This window comes from Athene cunicularia (genome assembly GCF_003259725.1).
Source record: "Athene cunicularia isolate RWA chromosome 7 unlocalized genomic scaffold, athCun1 chr7_part1, whole genome shotgun sequence".
NCBI lineage: Eukaryota > Metazoa > Chordata > Aves > Strigiformes > Strigidae > Athene > Athene cunicularia.
Window position 1 is genome coordinate 10,192,722 of NW_020799107.1, and position 15,596 is coordinate 10,208,317.

Here is a 15,596-nt window from a genome sequence, read left to right on the forward strand (position 1 = left end):
TGGGAACTCCAACCAGGCTGGGGTGAGAGTGCTGGGAAGTCACGTCCCATCACACGTGACACTGTATTTACACTTCGTTAACAGGATTAATATACACATTGCAGAAGAAGTCATGAAATTGCCACATAGCAATTCAATTACAATCCTAAAACAAGAAGGATTTTTGTGAGCTGCCAGTTTAAAAGACTACTCCATCCCTTCTAGGTGTTGTCAGAAAGGATAAAATCCTAAGTGCTCTTACAGTTTCAACATAAATGTTCGATATTGGTCAGATTTATCACTGGCTAATTGTAAAAATGGAAGACAGCTCTGTGCTCAGCTTCTTTAAGGCATCAGGCACCTCAGCCAAGACTGATTACAAGCTCCACATATATTTGACATCTGAAAAACCATGTCCTGTAACTGAGAACTATATTAAATAGATATTTAGGTCAAACCCATGATCTGTCTTCCAATAGCAACTGACAGCTGCAACGGTGTTATCCTTTGCGCTGCCATGGAAACAAAAAGAGGACCGGTGATGTGAAGAGCCATACAATCTTAACAGTCAAGGAGTCAGCCTTTCCTAAAATACACTTTTGGGTTTGGGAATTTAAGAGCACTTCTCTGTCACCGCAGCATTTCGAATTTGTCTCAAATTTTTAAATTGTTCAAACTGAAAAGTATTTTGTTGCTGCTAATATTCCCCCTCATCTGTCTTACCTGCACAGCTATACTCAACCTTGCTGAACACGTGGCTTTCAGATGACTTCAAAGACATTAGCTCTCACAGCTGGAAAAAGTCCTACTCTTCCTACAACAGGACTGAATGATGTATAATGTTTCCAACCGTATTCCCAAAACCAGTTTCATGCTTAAAGTTTTACAGATAACACCACCAAAATACTTGTTTTGTCCTTAAATACAATGTAGCTCCAACCAAGACTAGTCACCTTAACCACACCCCCATCCCCCTCAATTCCAAAACCAACCAGAGAAGATATTTTGGCTGTAGGCTGTTTATAAGGAAAAGTAAATTATATACTTAAAAAACCCTTCCCCCTCCCTCTATTTTCACAGTGGGTTGGGATTACAGAGCTGACGCAGAGTTAAAGAAAAATTAAAATCCCACAAATAAAACCACTGTTTTCTCTTGAGACAACTCTGCCATCAGAGAAGCACAGAACACTTCAAAGAGGGATGTTCTGAGCGAGGACAACCAGGATTACATCTGAATTCCAGTAAAACGCATGTTTCTTAATACTCAGCAGCATCCCTTGGAAAAAGGTGACACTGAAAAATACTGGTCCTGTCTGGCTCCTTTTATGTGAACACAAGAAGTTAAAAGGAATATAGAAAGAGAAAAGCATCATTGCAGTAAAGCTGTTCCCTGTCCCAGTAAAAGTAGGAAAGTAAATGATCACTCTGAAACAAAGGATTGTTGTTTGGTTGTTGTTCTTTAAAAGTCTTATAGTCTTTTTTTGAAGTCTTATCTTTTTAAAAAATGAAATGTACTTCCTTAAGCACAACAGAAAAACCAGGCCTGCCCAAGTGGAGTCACATACAAACCAGGCAACCTCCAGGCAGCTGGCTCTGTCACCCCACCACCCCCTTGTCTCCCCAGTCACGCTGAAGACAGCCTCTTCCCACGCGTGTGCACGGGGCAAACTCAGAGATATCACTGCTCTCACATTCAGCAGAGGAGGGGAACAAAACACATCCTTGGCTTAAATTGTTTCTACAATTATGTCAGCTAGATCAATCCTGTCAAATACGCATGGCTAAAGTCTATCTCATTGCTTCATATTCTTGCAAAAGGAGAAGCACCTGAACATAGCACTGCTCATGTCCTAGGGCTCTGGGCTGTCCTGATGCCTCAAGTTACATCTGCATCCTGAAATGAAATAGTATCTCTTTTTTTAGGCAATACACTATTTCTGTAAGCACCCAAGTCTCAGAGAACACAGCTAAACAAGTAACTGTAGTAGTATTGGACTCCAGGAAGAAAAAGAAGTCGCTGGAGATGAAATGTTTGGCAAATGTCTTAATTTTGTTGGATCTCACTAGAAAGCAGGTCAGTGTCAAAGGTGAGATCTGTTTTATACCATATCCTGTCTCAAGGGAAGGGTATTGCCAGCGCAGGAAACATTACCCCAAAACATAACTAAATGAGAATGTGGCAATAAGACTGAGCTGTAACAAGCCAAGCTCAAGACATGAAGGGAGTGAGGTGCTACTTACAAAACTGCGGAATATCAGGGTTAAAAACAATGAATTAAACCTGTGTCCAAACAAAAACATCCAAAGTACCCAAAAGGAGACACCTTCAAAAATCATAGCCTATGCTGTCTTTCCTGACTACAGACACAAACAAGAAATTAGCCTTTCTTATTCAAATCTGAGTATTAATGAGAAACCTTCCTACAATGCATCAAAGACGAAGAGAGACAGCTAAAACACTTGGCAAAAGATCAATGTCAAGAGTATAAAAAGATGAAGTGGGGAAAATAAGGAGAACATTCTAAATGAATAAAGAAAAAGATTTTATTTGGCGAGCCAGAAAGAAGAAAAATCACAACAGAGATGCAAAAAATTGACTCAGATTCATTGTTTGGCAGGCTGAAAATACTTTTAGCTTTCTAGATAGATAAGAATGGATATAACAAAAAAAACCCCAAACCAACAAAAAAAAAACCAATCCAAACACCAAACAAACAAAAAGCAACAACAAAAACAGGTGAAAAAATAAACAAGAACTTGGTGACTACTTGGTGACTACCTTGTGGAGGAAAAAAATACTTATTTTACAGGTACAACAGCAGCAATACTCAATGAAAACCAAGCATGCAGTGAAAAGTCAAGCTAGCCAAAGGATTTTCATCAGTGGAATTCCACAGAAGAGATTATATTGGGGCAACATCTGAGCATCACCAAAGCCTAAGCAGCAGAATGTGAAGTAAATCACAGAAATGAGCAAAACCATAGTGACCGAGGGGGTGGAGGGGGAGAGAAAGCATAGGAGGAAGGAGCTAAAGGGACTATCAAGTCACGCTTAATAAAAGAGTGACAAAAGCACAAACTGTTAAGAGTGGTGGACACCAAAACCCAGACCAGTAATTCATCTGCCCTCCTACTCTGGCATAGGTTGGCAGTAGACAAGAACGGACGAGGTGGCATCACACCCCCTTGCTCCTCCTCTCCCTGAATTTAGCTCAACATGCAGTTCAGATAGAAGCAGACTCTTCATATAAATACATACAGCCCTTCACGCATTTTATCCATCAGCTAATAGCTGTGCATCTCTGCTAAAGACTGCCACTCCCACGGTCCTACAGCAACTCACAACTCAATAATCTTTTGGATCATAGCAAAAGAAAAATTTATTGGGCTATTTTTTCATCTGACTCTTACTGGTTTCACAAGACACTTCTTAATTCTTATATAAAAAGGGATAATCCACAGTGATTCCATCTTTACCCCCCTTCTCTCTCAGGATGATCCCTCTTGTCTTCCCCCTGCCAGGGTGCACCCTGCTTAGGTGGATTAGCTGTTGCCTGGACCAAACTTACTGCCTTCCGAATGCACCTTTTTGTTCTCCTATTCTTATTTCCAGATGTGAGGACCACAATCCCCCCCCTAAAGCCTCCAGAGATGTGCACGCTACATCCTTTTAATGGAGGCATGACAACTTTGTTCTGTTTTCTGTCCTTAACACTCTTTGCTTTGAGCCCTGCAGAGCACTTCATTCGTGATTTCCACAAAGCTCTTACAGATGCCAAGACCTTTACCGAGACTTACAGCTTATTCAGAGCTGTGATACATGAGTTAGAACTGCCCTCTCCCCATGCGACTCTTTGCACTCATCCGCATTAAGTTTAATCTGCCAGTAGATCCACCACTAACCATTGCAAGATTTTTCTGTAACTCTGCACAACCAGCTCCTGTTTTTTACTACCCCAAACAAACTATAAATTGTGGCCCTCTTTCATCCCCTTTCCCAGGCCACTTCTCAATATCTTAACCAGAAGAGGCTGCAGCACAGATTCCTCCAAAATTAGCTGCTGGGTTTTTTCAAAGGGAAAAATCAACTAATCCTATACATGATTGCCCTCTTATCTGATGGCAGCTTAGCTGGAGTCTCTAGCGAGAGCAACTCTTTCAGTCATCAAAATAAACAATTTCCCTTGTCCTCCCCTGAAGAACACCAGCAAATAGGAGGCATGATTTGCCCCATAAAAGCCAAGTCCACCCTTCCCCAATGCATCATTTATCCATCCATCTACAGAGTTTATTCTCAGTTTCTCAGCTTGGTGGTTGCATGCTGTGTGATTAATGTGGATGGAGGCAAACTCTACCCCCCGTCACACCCATGCAGTCACGATGAAGTCAATATGGTTAAATGGGTGTGATCCAGTAACTCAGTTTGCAAACCAACACTCTTCTACATGCCTAAATGCTCTTCCCTCTCAAGTAACCTGCAAGCAAGCAGTGCTAGACAAGACTGTAAAATGCGCAATGGTGCAACCGAGGATGCTTTATTCTTCTGCTGCCCTGTACCATCTGGTACAGTCACAGCACCCAGATGCAAAAATTGCACTATCAAAGTTCAGTTACTTAAATTGACTTACAGCCCAACTTCCTTGATTGTCAGCCACAATCTGTGCTCTGGCATCATACAATCATTGATTTACTTTTTCAGTTCTTTAAATTGGGGCTACAGAAAATGGGTCCAGCATGTTTGTACAGAAGTGTATCTAGAAAAACATTACCCTCTCCACAAGGGAAATTATGACTTGTTTATGCAACACATTTCTGAAAACATTTTTTAGAACTCGAGTCATGTCTCCAAGATTGCTATGTTGGTTGTCAAAACAGAGCCTTTTTTTCCCTGACTATACCATATGTAATACTAAGTTCACTTTCCCTAACTTGATATCACCAATGCAAGATTTGGAGATGATTAGCGGAAAATACACAAATGAGACAGTGTTCTCCAGAGAACAGCACAGCAGGAATAATCTGATGGGTTTTATATTTATTAGCCTGATGCACATCTAACTTGTTTAAACAAGGCTTTTGTCAAACGTCAAAAAAAATGTTAATGCAATCCAAGGCATGCTCTCAAAGGGAATTAATGCTGAGCTGGAACCAATGTGAAAGCCTTAGTTACAGCAACAAGGAAACAGTGAAAAGGGGCCCCTTTTTATTTCAATTGCAAATAGATCTGCTAAGATAGAAAGGTTTATTTTCTAATAGCTGAGATGGAGAACCTAGAGAAGGAAATTGGGATGTGGGCAGGTATCGGAAACACCTGGTTTGTGTCTGTTTGGAGGCCTCTGCCTCCCTAAACTCGCAGGGCAGGGAAAGGGCCGCCACTGGGGACTGGCCAGGGACAGCCAGGCGCCCGGGATGCTCACCCCTGCCCTTGGAGTCCTTCTCTGCTGCCACACCAGGACACCCAGACTCGGCTTCAGCAGCACACGTAAACAGTGCAGACACTCATCTCAGGTACTCCTTCAGATGCTCAAGTTAGTTTTTATTTTTCTGTAATAAGGGTAACACCCACTTACTCAATTTCATTACCATTTTGCCTAAGAGACTGTTAAACCACTGAACCATCACAGAACCAAAGCATGGTAAAAACCTTTGTCATAACATACTGCACAGCTGAGTAAGAGACACAGCTCTAAAGCAGAGAGAATGCAAAGAATGAAGGACTCAGGGCTGCCATTATCTTTTGCCCTAATGTAACTGTTACGTTAGCTTGCAGCAAAACAGTTTAAAAAGGTACTATGTGACTAAACACACCACCAGAAAAGCAGCTTCCTTCCTGAGCTTCCTATTTAAAAAGCACCTGCTATTACAACACTTCAGAAAACAGCAGACTATCCAAGTAGGAATTATTTATTTTGGTAACTCAAAACATTTGTCAGCTGAACTTTAGACTCTGTGACTAACTATAACACAAAGCCTCTTTCAACTTCCATTCACAGATAAAACTGCAAGTCTGTAGGGAGCTGAAGGTAAGCAAATCAATCACAGTAATCCCAAGATCTGCAACCACTCGCTATCACTCCTTCGCCTTCTCCTCCCAGGGAGCCTGTCCCACCTCACCCCTGACTCATGCAGCACTCTGAAGCCCCAGCAAGAGAGTCTGGCAAAAAGGATGGTGGAAACCAGATGCCAGCTCACATTAAATACAACTTTCTCCAAACCTCAACAGTTATTGCTAAATTTGATAGGTCTAAGATGTCATATCAAGTCTGTCAGGGGAGAGGGAGAGAATGATTATCATCATTACTATATTGCTTATCACCATTACACAAATTGCTGGGACCTAAATCAAGGCAGAACCAGACATGCCTCTGAGGCTACCATGACATTTTATTGGAAGCAAAAAAAAGCCAGGCTATACACAAATATCAATTTACTAATTCTCCATTTGAGGTTTATAAAGCTGAATTTTTAGTTTTGCTAAAACCGGTAATACTACATTTTTTTACAAAACATTCACCTGGGAATAAAACTCTTCTCAGTCTTTGCAAAAATCTTGCCCGCTGGCTACATTCTCATTTGTGTTTGCTGGGTGAAGCCAAGAAACTCAAGTATGTTTTCAGAGCTTCACCAGGTTCCCTTCACCTCAGGCACGTACTTTAAACTCAAATGACTGTACTAGAAATTTTATCTTTAAAGAAGCCCATGCGGAGTTCAGGAATCAGAAAAGAATTTAGCTACAACTAAGAGACTTGCACCTCCTTTCTTACAAACCTGCTCTAATGCTTTCTGTATCCACTGTTTTGCAACACTGAAGTGACCCCTATTAAAAGGAGAAGTTGGAAAAATAATCCATTTTTGCAAAAGTCGTCTTGCTGCATCTTCACACTGTTCTGGCCTGACCTATGACATACTCTAAACACTCTGTAAACTGTCTCATTGCTAAACCCCTGCATCCAAACACATAAGTAATCTCTCTTCATATTCTGTTCCCTGTCAATGCCATAATCTCCTATTGCCTTTTCATAAACGGAGAAAAGAAAGCCGGAGGCCAGTTATCCCATCATGGCTTTTATTCTTTTTCACCTTTGTACCACTTCCTAAGGTAAACTCAACTGCATTAGCGACTGACATTCATTATGAGAATGTGGTTTATGTTTTGAAAAAACTTTAAAGTCAGAAAAACATAAAGATCTAAAACGTACTTCAAAGCTAACAAGAAGGGTGTCAGCCTCTACTCTAGCAACAACACTAGCACACGCTCTTAAAAAAATAATTAACACAACCAAGTGCAGCCTTAAACCTGTAATAAAGCACAGCTATTTGGAAGCAGTACAATGGAAAAACAGAAAGCAAACAGCTACAGTACACATATGTCAACAAAACCACCCCAAAAGCAGCAGCAGAACATGCTACACTAAACGCACATTTCCAGTGTCTTGGAAATCATCAGAGGGACTAGCTCTCCCTGCTGTGCACAGCTCTTCTGTGGGAGCCTTGTAATGGCTGCAGGGCCACCCCACATGCTGCCACTCCAACCAGACACAGCGCAAGCTTCATCTTCAGGGGGCAAAAATATCAGTTTCTCCCTTCTTACATTTGGGGACCTTCTCTCTGATTCTGCAAAGCACAGTTGTGCTATGAAGATCCCCTGGCCTCTCCATATCACCCTCTGTTAGACCAGAGCATGGTCCCAGGAAAGAGCAGACCAAAGGACAACACAGACCAGACAGTCAGATCTCAAATATTTTGACAATCCTGTTCTCAAGGACAGCAGTGATGAGACGGCATTTGACATATTTACCTGACTGATGCGTGCTGATTTTCTGCAGTTAAAACAAGTTTTGACAATTTCTGTTCAACCTTCCATGGTGCTACCAAAAGCTGCACTTGCATGAAGAAAAAGAAACTCAAACTGTCTTTAGGATAGCATATACAGATATAACATGTGGTTAGTACATCAAATCAGCTACTGGTGCAGATCAAAACAATTTTTGGCTCCTCTTCCCCGCTTAAGCAGATTTATTTTTTCCCAGGCAAAGGCAGGTACCAGGATGAGCACAGTGAACACTGCAGCTGCAGCCAACAGCTGTAACAGGCCTCATCGTAGCTACAGGATTTTATTTTTTTAAAAACTACAGTGCATAGGAGTTCACATCCCAAATTGAAAACAAAGCAAACCTCAAAATAAACTTCACTGTCTTACTAATTAAAGGGATTCATTCCTTCAGGAAAGCCTACATTAACCACTGCTGTGGGGTTAAGAACATATTTTTAGTACTCAGTTCTTCCAGCATTTTTACTGAAACCGCGTAAGCAAGCCAGAGCCCAACTACCCATGTAGCATCATTAAAAGCTCTATCTAGGAAGTGGGTTTTTCACATAACTTTCTTTGAAATGCCACAGGACATTCTCATAAACCCAATCTCAACAATACAGGTTTTTGTTTTTTTTTCCTCCAGCACCAAGCTTTTCCTTCCCTGTACAGCAGTCAGTAAATTTTCGTGGTCATTTTCAACCGCATCGCCTTGCCATGCTGGGTCAGGCACAGACACCGCACATGACAGGAAACTTAATAAGCACAACTGGATTTTACTGATAACCCAAAGAAGTTTTCTGCCTAGTAATTTTTCAGCAGAAGGTTTAGTGATCCGACAATGAGCATGCACTGCAATGTCTGCACAAGCAGTAGCAGGATGCATCTGAAATAAAAGTTACACGAAACTCCAGCTTTCTCCCACAATGGCCAGTGCAGAACATATCACTGGCCACACAGTGTGTCACATAAATGGTAAAGAAAGCTATCACTTAAGTGAAATATCCTAACAGAATTAACTTTTAATAGTATACTATTTTTATTTTAAGAAATCTGACATGGTATTAAAACCACACATTTTTAATTGCCATTGCTGTTTTCCACTTAATTTCTAGAAGTGAGGGTTTTCTTACCATACTGCAGGTTACACTGTCAATAAATGATACTATTTATAAGATAATAAAAGACTGAACTTGACAGTGAAAGGCACGGGAGAAAGGGAAGGATTTCAAAACCAAAGGAAAAAAAAGTATTTCCAAGTTAACTATCTTCATCTTGCTCTAGGAAATTGTGTTCCCAAAGGTATGACGTATGAAAATTTCACCTCCCCGGTGAGGGTTAACTGCCACAGTATTGCTTGCAACCCAACACACTACGAAAGGCTCCAAGGCATTGCCACCAACAAGCAAGTGGGCTTCCTCTAGGAACCCAAGCCCAGCTGCTTTATGAAGCACTTTTCTGCCCCAGGACTAAATACGTAACTCCAAACAGCTCTGTGACACAGGGTTTCTTCAGTCTGCATTCAGTGTGTTTTTAAAGCTTCTGTTATTTCAATAAGCAAGGAAAAAAAAAACATCCAAATTTGAAATCTAGTGCAGAAACTACACTTGGGCATGTGTTTAACAACTACCTTAGCCAGTGCACTGAAGCAGCAATCAATGTCATGTACTGCCACTGCTGCCTTAGAGATCAGCTTGTCTAAGGCAGCAACAAGTTTCTGCTTGAAACTTGATCCCAAATGATGCTTGTAACGTTGTTCCAACCACATTCCAGACTTCTTTCTCCTCAACAGCAAGTCACCTAACCCCAAGATTAGTAAAATAGCATCAAGTTGTACTTCACGGAGAACTGAGCTGGAAAAACAACGCGCCTCCTGCTTGGTATATTCTGTTTAGGGAGATCCAGAGCTGGTTTAAAATACAGAAGTCTTCAGATTAAGCAGATGTGCTTATTATCTATACATGCGGGAGAACAAGGGGACAGGCTTTTGTCTCCGGTTATAACTCTAAAAATGAGATATTCCCAGTCCTGTAATCTCCCTGTTCCACTCATTTGTAATGTTCTTCCATGTTTATGCATAAATAAAACATTTCAGATCCTAAATACGAACAAGAGCCAACCAAGAAAACCCAACATTTTATAATGGGTGGTTTGGGTGATTCACAACATCTGAAAGACAAGTCTCCAGACCATTTAATATAAGGCAGAAGTAACACAGTATGTATCAGCTGGTTCCAATTAACACTTCACCTTTATCACTTGCAAGTATTTCCTTATGTTCTGAGAACCACCTATTATTACTCATGCCTCTACTGACTCACAGAAACATTAATCAGCCCTTAAAAGGTGGTTTTGCACCACGTTATGCAAATTACTGACAACTCATGGAAAAAAGGAGACCACACAACATTAACGATTTGACAAGATATATCTGGGTAACAGAACATCCACTACAAAATAAAATCAGAATAAACAGTTATCGGAGCTCATACTTATTTATGTTAAAACGCAGTTGTTCCAGTTCATAAAATGTGCAGTAAAAATGACAAAATAATATGGTTTTCAGATCATCTATATTGTCCACCTGATTTTCCAACAATAAGATGAGTATCTCATGACAGTTTGCTCACCTTACCTGCCTTGGTGCCAGCCTCCAGTGCAAGTGCATGTATTTACATATTTTGTTTGGGACTGGTCAGTTCACTGGGGCTGCAGGTTATCAGGAAGCCTAATGGAATAAGAGTATCAAATCATGCTGCCCTTTTTCCTAGCAGCAGCTGTAAAACTTATATAAAGCTAAGGAAAAGCTGAAAATGCACGTAGCAATTTTATGCAGGATCGTCTTGCTGGGCTACATTACAAAACTAAATGTTGAATACAAGCCTACTGTTTTTATTAAAAAAATGGACAGCAGACATTTACAAACTTGAAACATTATGTTTCACTTGGGTCAAAATTCCCTTCTTCGTCAGCCCTCACATCACCACTGCCTCAGCGACAGCCTGCAGTGGGTGTCTGCAAGCCCCAGAAATGCTGCCTCCACACTGGCCACCTCATAAGACAGTTTTAATTAACCCTGCTCATCATTACAGCTGAGATACATGTTCAACACGCCCTGTTCTATCCCCTACATGATGCATATCAGAAATTTTTCGCATCTCAGTTTCTAAATAGCTAAGCAAGGTGTATATACACAATCAGACATGTTTGTCATCTACAACAGTCTAAAGTGATTATCATCACTGGAAATTATGCTGAGGATACACTGGGGGGAAAAAACAAAATAATATTTAAAAATCACGATTACCTAGCTTTGGGCTGGTTTTGGCTCTGGGTATCATAATACACAACAAGAACAAACTTATCTAACAAAGACTGACAATGAACAGCCAGAAATGCAGTTGAAATCAGCATCATCTAAAAAACCACACCACACAGGCTGCCCTTCACATGAGAATTTGTTTAGAAAGATCATTCACCACCTGCAGAAACTAAAACAGCCAACTGAATCCTGTCCAGCTGACAAATGGGAGAATGATCTTGGGGGTATGTCTCACAACATAATTTTATAAGTATCCCAAGATACACATACTCATGCCAATCAGTAACACCTGTGACTACCAAATCGATTTGCCCAATCCACTTTTAAATAATTCAAATAGCTTTTCCCCACTAAAAAAATCCAGCAGGCAGTCACAGAGGGCTCTCAAAGAATTAATGAATGAAGCTTCTGTCCAGACAAGTCTCTGTGAAGGAAAAGTCTTAGATAAAGGCAATGAATAAGAAACCCACTATGGATTTTAGGCTGAAAATTGTGTCTCTGAATTAAAAATCTACTCAAGATCATGCCTAACACCACTAGAACTGAAAATCGCTGATCACTAAGTACTGTATCATTACACCTTACAGTATCTATTACTTGCATGTTCACAAGGTTTTGATCTACTATTCAAGTAATCCCAAACTATATTTACCATCTATGTAGATAACCTGTTTTACAGAGCCTGTCCTTCCATCCTTCCCAAGGATTCCTCATCTGCTGTCCTAATTCACACCAGCCACAAAGCTTACTTTCCTGCCACAACAGTTGGCTAGAAGACTTACTGAAGCATGTTAGTAGTCAATAAATTTGTAAATACAAAGGCACTCCCCTATTGTCTTTCAGATTTCATCACCACCTGCTGCCCTAAAAGCTGCTGCACTGCAGAAGGCAAGATGAAGTTCTATTTTTTTTTTCCTTGAGACACACACATACCCATGCACCAGCTTGCATTTGATCTAAAAGCTATGCCAAGGGAACAAAGAAAAGTACGACCACTCCTAGTGCACTTGTCATATCAAACAGACACCACCTTCAGAAGTCATTTAGCTGTCTCCTCAATAAGATATTGTAGAAGTCTCACTGCTAATGAAGCTAAGGGAAGTATGAGTAGAAGTTCTCACAAAATACAATGAGAAAAAACAACACAACAATGTAAAACGATCAATTTTGCTACTTATCCAACTGGACAACTGCCTTCCCATGCATCCCAAAGGACAGTGAGAAAAACTGACTTCCAAAATGACAGCTGCAGCCCAAGAGTAGTTAATACAACTAAAGGAGGAGGCATTTTCATATAGAGAAAAAGCAAGCTTATGGAAGTTGAAAGGTGAATTCAGGTAGTTAAACAGTCCTTCTGCAGAGTCATGCACTTTATCTTTCATATTAAATAGAAAAGTGACTACAATCTTTATTGATAATTTTTATCAAAAAAAAAAATAGTTACACTGAAGTTCAGTAGGATCTGCTGGAAATCACATTTTTAAAAATGGAAAGCTGACATCATCCAATTCAACTCTGAAGAATAAAATGTCAAAGATTAATCAGATCAGGAATGACATAAGCAGAAGAATAAGCAATATAAGTTTCCAATGCTTTAATTCAGACATTGTATCTGAAAGCTAGTATCTTAGCCTGTTACACAATACAAACATACAGTAAGCATTAAGTATTTTGAAGTTATGAAAAGCATTTGCCAATTAGGTCCTCAGAAAGTCGGTCATCTACTCCAGAAGATGAACAAGACATCTACTGGCATTATGGACGAGAATTCACACTAAACATGCCATTACACTGCTGTAAAAACCTCTGAATATCCATGCCAAAAATCATAGGGTGACTGAGCCCCTCAAGCTATGTTAAGGAGACTCTTTAACAATAGAGCAATGCTTAAACCTGAGCCGAGCTACTCCAAACCACAAAAATCCTCCACCTTCCCCTAAACAAAAAATCAACAATAAAGGAGAAATATAATGCCATTCTGTCAAGGTTCCTTCAGCACAGGATGTTTTCTCCTTGCAGAAGTTCAAAGGCTGTTGAAGTTATTTCTAGTAATTTCCAAATTATTTGCAGAAGCATGCCCTGAGACAAAAGCTACAAACAGCACAAGAGTCTACTAAAAACCTGATTTTTGTGTTTCATTTTTCACATATGCTGTCCTAATAGCAGGACTAGAACATGCTGTACAACTGATGCCCGAGACGTCAACGAGAAGACCCCAGATGGGCTGCCAACCTCCTGTAGGTTCAGTAACCACGGTTCAGCAGAATTACAATGCAACCACTGCAATTCTCAAATACCTTACACTTAAATAATTGCTCACTTTACAGGAACTTAAAGAGCCTTAGATTCTAGCTCAAAAATCCACCACAGAAATTAAATGACACACTCATGCCTGAAGATTCAGATGACCAGAAACTTAGAGACTTCGAAGTTAAGCTGCAATTCAAACTTCATTTACATGAATTGTCTCCACTTCATGCACTAGTTGTAGATATACATATAGATCTATGTCCCAGACATACAGATCCTCAAAAGTGTTGCCAACATCTCTGATGGAAGCACTAAAGAAAAAAAACAATTTCTAAAACCCCCAACGAAACAAAGAAGTGCCTCACAACCACTTTAAGGCTCAAGGTTTTAAGCTCATTTCGTCTGCTGGAAAAAGTAAGACATCAAAATGAAAAAAAAATTAGAACAACGAAAGTTGCTTATTTCAACACCCATGAATCTTGAAGCTAATGTTATTGGTTCCGCAATCATATTTTCCTAGGTTTGGTCTGTTGGGTGCATATTCTACTATGCAAACAAAAAGAAGAAATGAAGGTGGTAAAACTGACTTTAAGTGATTTCATGATTTGGAACTTAACACAAGTGCTTTTATAACTCAAAACTTCCCTGCCTCCCAAGCCCAGAAAAACAGCACAAAGGAGTGCAGAGGAACATAGTGCACTGACTTCAAAATCATACCAGAGAGCTCTCACTAGCCTAGACACATGCTTAAGATTATTAAATATGCACAGGAAGGGGGCTGAAATAGATACATAAATAAATACCAGACTTTCTTCTTTTTTTCAATATCTGTATTTACATGTTAAATAAAAATTAGTGTATAAAATATAAGTAAGTTATACACTAATATCCTAAAAAAATGCTAAGCCATGAGAAAAGGAAATTTCAAAACAAAACAACTCCTCTAAGATTGGCAGAAAAGGATACAAAAGCTGACAGACAAGTTAAATTCTAGTGGTCTGAGCACAAGCGTAGCCCTGGTATACCAGGGAAGCCCTTTGTGGAAGTTACATGAAGCTCCTTGAGCTCTCAACCAACACTCATGGCTTATTAGTCAAGTTTTTATTAGGGATAGTCCTGTGGCTGACTGAAAGAAATACAGAATTCCAATTTTATTAACCTTAACAGGAAAAAATAATATACATTTTATGTTTTTTCTGTGATTTCTGTTCAGTTTTTACTGCACAGTTCTACAAGAAACACTTCCAGCATCCTCCCCTGAGGGCTGATGGTGTTGCCAGAGCTGTTTGTCACGATGGTAAAACTGCGGAAGGAGGACAAGGGACAGCAGATGTAAACAGAAAAGGCCAGCAGTGTTTGTGATGACTGCAGTGACACATTCCTAGGATTATTCTGCAAGAAAGGAACTCAGATTGGTCCAAAAAAGAAATTAACTTTTTACTTTGAGTCTGAACCATGTAATCCCTGCTGTAATGGAGTGCACGCACTATGTAAAAACAGTGGTACTGGGCATTTTATGTACTGAATGATTTTGCAAAAACCACTCAAGTATCGCTGTGTAACACAGCTTACCCTGCTGCAGATAGAGAGCAGGAACAGTTAAATTCCTCTTTTTTTTTTTTTTTTTTTTTCCCCCTTTTTTTTTTTCTTCCCCCCAGCTGCATCAGCAGCAGCAGTGTGAGTGGGCTGGCAAAGAAGATGGTATGCAGACATGAGAGCAGATAGGAAAAGCCAATACAGAGTAAGAGACAGTCCTACACACACACACTTCAGAAGCCACCAGAAAAATGCTTGCAGCACTACCAATGCAAGCAGCAGAGTATTTTCAGACAGGATACTGACTGAAAAAAACCCAACCCAGTACTAAAGGAAGACTATACTGAAATCTTGTGTTTGTGGAAACAGGATTACACACATTTTTGTAAGTCAGTAGTACATAGTAACCAGCTCCATCACCCACTACTAAATGCTGTCAAGCCTCCAACATCAAACTGTTTCCATCAGCAGTACTTTCACACAAAATAGGTATTGTCTCTCCTTGATACTTTATCCATGCTATATATGGACAACATTACACTGACTACAGTTGATGTCTCAACCTGAGGGCTCTAAAAATACTAACTAGCATGCATGCTTGGATCACACTTGATTTCTTCTTTATTTGGGGATGGAAAGGGATTTGTTATCAGTCAATTCCTTACATACTTTGCAAGGGTAGAGGTTAAGGCAAGCTGT

The 15,596-nt window shown here is 40.0% G+C and overlaps 1 protein-coding gene across 9 annotated transcripts in view; it reads right to left on the reverse strand.

Moving 5' to 3' along the window:
• Positions 1–15,596, reverse strand: part of AGAP1 (ArfGAP with GTPase domain, ankyrin repeat and PH domain 1) — a 355,685-nt gene that overhangs the window by 271,006 nt on the left and 69,083 nt on the right. Inside the window, exon 1 of one of the 9 annotated variants that reach the window (XM_026852144.1) lies at positions 369–375. The exons of the other annotated variants lie outside the window; for them this stretch is intronic. The gene's annotated coding sequence lies outside the window, so the exon portion shown is untranslated. Of the gene's footprint in view, positions 1–368; positions 376–15,596 lie in introns of those variants that run through there. 9 annotated transcript variants of the gene reach the window in all.